The 7,991-nt window shown below is 42.6% G+C and overlaps 1 pseudogene; it reads right to left on the bottom strand.

Moving 5' to 3' along the window:
• Positions 1-867: 867 nt before the first annotated feature.
• Positions 868-6,903, bottom strand: LOC148141478 (uncharacterized; annotated as a pseudogene).
• Between the last annotated feature and the right edge of the window lie 1,088 nt (positions 6,904-7,991).

The raw sequence follows: 7,991 nt of genomic DNA, 5'->3' as shown, positions 1-7,991 counted from the left end.
GAGAGAGAGGAGAACAGGGAGAGGGAATGACATTGAATCAGAGAGAGAAAGTCAGAGAAAAAGATGGACAAAATGAGGGAGAGAGAGTGAGAGGAGAACAGTGAGGGGGTCAGTGACAGAAAGAGAGGGACGGATGGTAAGAGAGTGAGTGACAGTGTGAGCACGAAAGGGACAGAGAGATTGTCCGAGCGATAGACATCAGAGAGGGAGAGACTGTGTGATGGAGGGACGGAGAGAGAGGGGCAATGAGACAGCAAGGAAGAGAGAGAGGATCAGTGTAACAGAAAGAGTGATATGGATTATTATCAAGAGAGAGAGAGGGGGACAGTTTGTAAGAGAGGAAAAGAAAGTGTCAGTGAGGAGAACTGTAACACATCCTCAGTCTGTTCTCTTAGCAACAGGTGATATGGAAAGTGTAATGGAATTGGGAGAGGTTGGAGATTGAAAAGGTAGAGAGTGTGCAAGAGGGAAATTGAGTAAAGGAGAAAGGTGGAGAGAGTGGCATGAAAAAGAGACAGAGAAAAAAGGAGCATGCAAAGCTGAGGAGGACATTGTTAGAGTCGGAAGAGATCGGGAGCAAGATTGAGCAGGGGAGAGAGTTGAATTATGCCATGGCCAGCCTAGGGTGGATGATACCAGAGGTAAAAGCAAGGGCAGAGTGACTTCAACCCAACTCCTGATTTTCGCATTGGTCCCCGTTTAGTCTGTGAGGACCAGGACTTAGGGTTGTGTTTGTCTTTCTCCAGCTCAACTTCTTCAACACAAAGACAAATAGCAAAAAATTTTGTTCTGCTGCTTGGCATTATTTAGTGAAAATTTTTATTCTTTAAAAATTGAAACTACAGGTGCAGACAGTGGATGGTGACTTTTTTTCAGTCGCCTCTGAGTTGAAAGTAATGTTGAAATATGTCTTTGCAACCTGTTGTATATGTTTAGACAAGACAGCACAACATTCACTGTTATTTTCATGAAAGACTGCTTCATTGCTGCAAAAATGGAATTGAAGTGAGCAAACCCTGGATAGATTGATTAATGACTGAATTTGATTGATTGGTGAATTTGATTAAAGGGATATTTCAGCACAGTCTTTAGCTGCTGCCTGTACTTAGTCTGGGTAATGGCATAAATCGCAGTGTTTGTGCAGCAACTGAGGAGCTGCAGCATGAAGCCTAATTCCTGCATAAAGAGATGTAGATAAGCAGAGCCATATCCAAAATAATTCATCCGGTGCCATAGAGAATAGACCATTAATGTTGAACATAACAGGATGAAATTGGCTGAAATCACAAATAGTAAAATGATGGACTTTTTGCGACTCTTCATTTCGGTATCACACTGAATGTCCCCGTTGGTGTGAGCTCGGAGTCTCCTGCGGGCTCTGCTGGTCACTAAAATGTGTCTGACGGTGAAAACATTGAGCAGCAGAATCACGAAAAATGGGAGAGCTGGGTTTAGAATATGGTGGAGGGACTCGATTGTGACCCAGACTGGAGAGTGATAAACATTGTTTGTTACAGAACAAAACCAGGGGTCGTTTCCCAGCCAATACCGAGCCGTGAGCATAAAATACCAGGAAATGTTCTTTAAACAGCTCAGCACAGTCACTGCTCCCAGAACCACAGCCGCCGTTTTCTCACTGCAATATTTACTTTTCAGCTTCTGGCAACAAATGGCCACAAATCGATCAAAGGTGAAAGTGACTGTGAACCAGACAGAGCAGTCAGTGGCTGCATAAAGCAGGACGGCGTGGATATTACACACGGGGATGTCCAGTAGGAAATAAAACTGTTCCTGAAAAACAATGGGAATATGCCTCAATATCAGGTCGAGGATAATGACCAGTAGATCCGCCACTGCCATGGCCCCCAGGTAACGACTGACACATGGAGATAATCCACAATCTTTATAAAGCAGGACTTAGATCGTCACTGCATTAACTGTGAGGAAGGAAAACAAACACATTATACATCAACTTGGAGGCAAAGTTACCAGTTATATTGATGACACAGTGAGATTTTCAAATGAGTCATTGATTAGATTAGATTACTTACAGTGTGGAAACAGGCCCTTCGGCCCAACAAGTCCACACCGACCCGCCGAAGCACAACCCACCCATACCCCTACATTTACCCCTTAAACCTAACACTACGGGCAATTTAGCGTGGCCAATTCACCTGACCCACACATCTTTGGACTGTGGGAGGAAACCGGAGCACCCGGAGGAAACCCACGCAGACACGGGGAAAATGTGCAAACTCCACACAGTCAGTCGCCTGAGGCGGGAATTGAACCCGGATCTCTGGCGCTGTGAGGCAGCAGTGCTAACCACTGTGCCACCGTGCCGCCCACGGCACGTAATCAGAGATTTACTAAATAATTAGTGCTGAAATATTGATATGATGAGTTTTGAATTTTTGACAAAAGTGTGACGTAACACAAAAGAAGTACTCCCTCCCCAAACACAGAGACACCGTCTGCTCTTATGGATGTGTGTCTAGAACATTCCTACACACTCGATCACCCAAGAGCAGACACAGGTCATTTCTTTACAGTTCCTAATACAGAAGGTGAAAACGTTGCTGTTCTGAAGGATTCTCTCCCCATTCCCTGAAGGCAATGGAGGTTGAAAACTTCTGTCTTTTAGTCTAAATTATGGTTGATCCTCTGTTTTGAAGAAATGTAAATGCAGGGAAAATGTATTCACCGCTTTAACTGCCTGAGGGGATTTCAAAAGTGTTTCCTTCCCCTTTGAACAGGATTTCTTCCCTTGGGATCTTGTCTTTTATTTTAACTAACTGATGTCAAGCTGTTCACAAATAATATCAATTGTAGAATGCTCCGAGAGTGTCACTTTTGAAATTTTTTGGAGAATTCACATAAAGTTCCAAACAATTTACCAGGTCCAAGAAAATGTCAGTCCTCCAGTATGTAACACACAAGAGGAAGAAGCATATTTGAATTTTGTACGAATCACATCTGATTAATGTCCATTATGAGATCTTTCAGCCCTTCAAATCTATCCCACTAGTCAATAAGATTGGGGCTGATCTGATTGTGCCCTGAGCTCCATGTTACAGTCATTCAATTCCTTGGGCTCCTGTCATTGACTGGACGACACTTGGACGTTATGTCAACACCAGTTTTCATCAAACCATTTCCACAATGACAGACTCTCCAAACAATATATTGCATCATATTTAAACTTTGATGTTATTTTGAGAGTATCTTACACATTGCAATCAAAAACAATGAGGAGATATGGTTATTTCATTTGACTTATCCTATTGTATTTAACCATTTAAGGTTTCTGTGAATATTTGTAGCTCGGGTTGTGGTTGAAGGTGTTACTCGGTTCGCGGAGCTGCTTGATTTTCCTGCCAACATTTCGTCTCCCGACTGGGTGACATCTTCAGTGCTGTGTTGCCTCTGGATGAAGTGCTGTTGTTATGATCTGCCCAGGGGTTATATCTGCTGACAGACAGAGCCGTATAAACAACAATAACAGCGCTTCATCCAATAGCTACATTGCACTGAAGATGTCATCCAGTTGGGAGTTGAAACATTTGCAGAAAAATCAAGCGAATCAGTGAATCGAACAACAATTTCAATGTCAGCATCTCTACCCTTGTTTCATTATTAAATAAAATAAAAAGTGGTCTTGTGCAGGGAATATCAGGAAGTGGGAACCAACTTGAAGGGCAGGACCTCAAGTGCTATACTCTCCGGCTTATTACCCAAACTTTGTGCAAATTGACGTAGAAAGTAGGCAATATGGAGAAATAAACTGAAGGAGCAGGGCAGGAAAAACAGGTTCAGCTTCATGGGGCACAGGCAGCAGTATTAAGATAGGAAGGAACTGCACCACTGGGATAGGGTCCACGTGAACCATTCAGCGAGCAGGATCCAAGCGGTAACGTCCAACTGTGTGGTCACAAGACCAGAAGCTAGTTAAATAGGGGAGGGCTCAGGAGAGGTTTTTAAAGTTTCCAGAACAAGTAAAAGGAGAGCGAGTATGGAGCAGGTCAGTAATCCCACTACAGGCCCAGCACATAAGGGGCAGGTATCAGAAGGGGGTCTGTTAACGCAACACTGAGTGTTGCACTTAAAATGCATGCAGTACATAAAACAAAGTAAATCGGCTTGTAGCTCATTTGAAATTGCTGGGTACAGTGTTGTGAGTTTTACGGAAACATAGCTACAAGGGGATCAGGGCTGGCAAATACATATCCGAGAATATATGTTCCATTGAAAGGACAGACAGATAGGCAGTGCAAGAAGGGACATCTTGTTATTAAGAGATGAAATTAAATCAATTGCAAGAATATGTTCAGAAAGTGTACAATTGGTCTGGGCAGAGATGAGGAACAGTAAAGGAAAAATCATGTCCCTGTAGGAGGTGTGTGCAGGACTCCTAGCAGTAGTTGGGATGTGAGGCAGAAAACAAATTGGAAAATATAGAAGCCATGTAAGAAAGGCAATATTACAATAACCCTGAGGGACTTCAATGTGCAGGTAGTTTGGGAAAATCAGGTAGGCTGAGGATCCAAGAAAAGGAATTTGTGGAATGTATACAAGAAGCTATTTTGGATCAGAGCCCATCAGCAAATGGACTTGTGGTAGAGCTGAAAATGTGTTGCTGGAAAAGCGCAGCAGGTCAGGCAGCATCCAAGGAGCAGGAGAATCGACATTTCGGCATGAGCCCTTCTTCAGGACTTGTGGTAGAGCCCATTAGCAAACAGGTAATTCTGAATTTTGTGATGTGCAATGAAGCAGACTTGATGACAGAGCTGAAGATAAAGGTCAACCTCGATGCAGTGACCACAATATGATCCATGTTACCCTGCAGTGTGAGAGTGAGAAGGTAGAATCAGGTCTAATTTACAGTTGACTAAGTGTAGCTCCAAAGACATGAGTGAGGAGCTGGCCAGAGCTGTTTGGAAGGGTGGCCTAGCAGGAAAGGTGGTGGAGCAGCACTGGTTGGAGTTTCTGGGAGTAATTCAGGAAGCACAACAAAAATCCATTCCAAGGAATAAAACACATACTAAGGGGGAGAGCGCGCGAAGATAGGGAAATGTCTAATATAACACTCTGTTAAAGGCAGGAGGGAGGCTGTTTAGACAGATCTCCGTCAATGGTTATATTTTACACCCATCATTAAGGTCGGGATGGCAGAATACTTGGAAGTAGATGGTAAAATAGGGCCCAGACAGCATAAATTCATCAAACAGCTGTGATTCCTTATAATTCTGTTAGAATTCTTCAAAGAGTTAACGAACAAGTTAGATAAAGGGAAGCCATCAGATGTGATGTATTTGGAGTTCCAGAAGGCCTTTGATAAGATGCCACAAGGTGTTCGGGGCAAGATATTGACATGCATAGAGGATGCTGAGATGAGAAATAAAACAATATCTTCCAGGATTACAAAGTACAGTGTTGGAATCGTAACTGTTCATGTTGCACATTGACGATCTGGATGAAGAAACTGTTGCTAATCTTGCAGATGACACAAGGATAGATGGAGAGACAGGTAATGTTATGGAGGTGGGGCAACAGCAAAAGTAGAGTTTAAAAAGATAATTAAGAACACACAGGATGCTTTATTATTCAAGGCATCGATTAACAGAATTGGGAGGTTATTTTGAGCTGTTCAGATTGTTGGTGAGGCCAGAGCTGGAGTAGTGTGTGCAGGTCTGGCCACCATGCTATAGAAAGAATGTGATAATGCTGCAATGGGTGCAGAGGAGATTCACCGTGATGTTACCAATGGTCAGACCAAACTGGGAGCATTGCGCATCGGTCTGGTCTGTGGATTGCAAGAAAGATAGTACTGGAATTCCAAAGAAGATTTTAAGAATGATACTAAAACCTGAGAGATTCTAACTTTGCACAAATGATTGGACAGTTTGAGGCACATTGCTCCAGAAAAGAGAAAACTGAGAAGCAAATGAACATGTACTTTAAAATTATGGAGAGAATTGACCAGGCAGTTGTAGAGAAGATGTTTTCCATTTGTGGACAAGTAGGGGTTCCAATGAATGGCAATGATAAATAAAAACAATGAGGGTGTCACAAAAATGTCTTTTCATATTGACCAGAAAGTTGAGGTTGTTACTGCATGGAGCAGGGGAGGGAAATTTCACAGGTATATCGCCAACAAAGAGACAAAGGGCTGAATAGCCTTCTTCTGTGTTGTAATGTTTCGACACATTTCATAGGGAAGCTCTACAAGTGCATGAAAGATAAAAGTATAGGAAATGCTGACAGTTTTCAATGTCGTGGATGGGAGGAGGATCATGTGGTACATAAACAGCAGCACAGACCAAGAGGAAAAATTGCCCATTTCCCTGTTGTACATTCCATTGACGAAACCTGCAAAGTAATGTGTGAGACACAAAGTTAACCAACTGAGTGATTACTGGCAGTGGTATAGGACAGAGCAGCAGCATTTCTGTCTGGCAGTCAAACACAAATCACTTCTCATCAGAAAAACTGCGACATTAGGGATATTAATGGGCAGTGTGTCTGCATGTTCTGGACTGAAAAAGAGTGTGACTACAAAGATCAGGATAGACGAAGGCTCAGGAACTGAACCCAGAATAATGTAAATCTCTATATCTTAGAATGATAAATTCATTGATTTACCACGAGAAACCATAACTAGTATTTATATGATGCTTTCAACACAGGCAAATGTCACAAAATGCTTCACATAGCCTCTTCAGTCATAGCTTGACACTGAGCTCGGGGAGGAGATAGGCAGAAAACAAAATCCCATGCTAAAGACTAATGAGGCCTTCAGTTAACAGGAGGAGACCTTTCAGCGCCTCAGCCTTTCACACCATTCAATATGATCAAGGTGGACCTACCACAGACCTCAGTGTTTCTTTTGTGACAGGTTATCATTGTCAACAACTCCATGGTATTTCAAAATGCTATCCATCTCCTCTTTAGATGCTTCCAGTGAACTAGCCTCCATGATTCTCTGGGTAGAGAATTCCAGGCATTCAATAATGTCTGAGAGAAGAAGTACCTTCGCATCTTAAAGTGTCAGGGACCACTAACTGAAAAATGAGTCCCCTAATTCGAGATGCAAACACGAGTAGAAGCTACTTCCCAACATCTACCGTTCAAGTCTTCTCTGAATCATGATTTTGAAGAAGACCATTATTATGCCAAACATTTATGGACTGGCTCTTTGTGCACTATGTGTCTCTATGTCTTGATGTCTTCAAGAACTGAAATGTTTGTCCCAGGAATCAGCCTTGTGAATCTTTATTAAACTGTCTCCAATATCCTCTCCCAACTGTACATCCTGTCTTAAGTTTGGGATCAAAATTGCACACAGTATTCTGGGTATAGTTTCACCAATAGTGTTACAGTTCAAAGTTTGTGAAAAGATTTGTTCCAATTATGGGTGGCAGGGTGGCTCAGTAGTTAGTACTGCTACCTCACAGAACCAGGGTCCCAGGTTCGATTCCAGCCTAAGGTGACTGTGTGGAGTTTGTACATTGTCTCCACGTCTGCGTGGGTTTCCTCCCACAGTCCAAAGACCTGCAGGTTAGGTGAGTTGGCCATGCTAAATTGCCCATAGTGTTAAGTGCATTAGTCAGAGGAAATGTGTCTGGGTGGGTTACTCTTTGAAGCGTCAGTGTGGGCTTTTTGGGCCTGTTTCCACACTGTAGGGAATCTAATCATAACAAGACTTCTCTTGTAAATAAAAAAAATCCAGCCCCCTCAAAATAAAGGCCAACATTCCATTTGCTGTCTTAATTGCTTGCTGTACCTGTATGCTAAAGTTTTCAGTTTCATGCACAAGAATACCCACGTCCCTTTGTGCTCCACTGTTTTTGGAGTATCTCTTCATTTAAATAACAAACAGGAATTTTGATTCCTCTGGCCAAATGACCACACTTTTTTTCTGACACTGAGCTCCATCAGCAAAGTGTGCATAGAGTGAGGCAATCTATCTCTATTCCATTTGAGATTGTTTA

Source organism: Chiloscyllium plagiosum, unplaced genomic scaffold, assembly GCF_037043375.1.
Source record: "Chiloscyllium plagiosum isolate Xiang-an unplaced genomic scaffold, Cpla_swu_hap1 HiC_scaffold_33, whole genome shotgun sequence".
NCBI classification, from domain to species: Eukaryota; Metazoa; Chordata; class Chondrichthyes; order Orectolobiformes; family Hemiscylliidae; genus Chiloscyllium; species Chiloscyllium plagiosum.
This window is presented reverse-complemented; position numbering and strand designations above follow the sequence as displayed.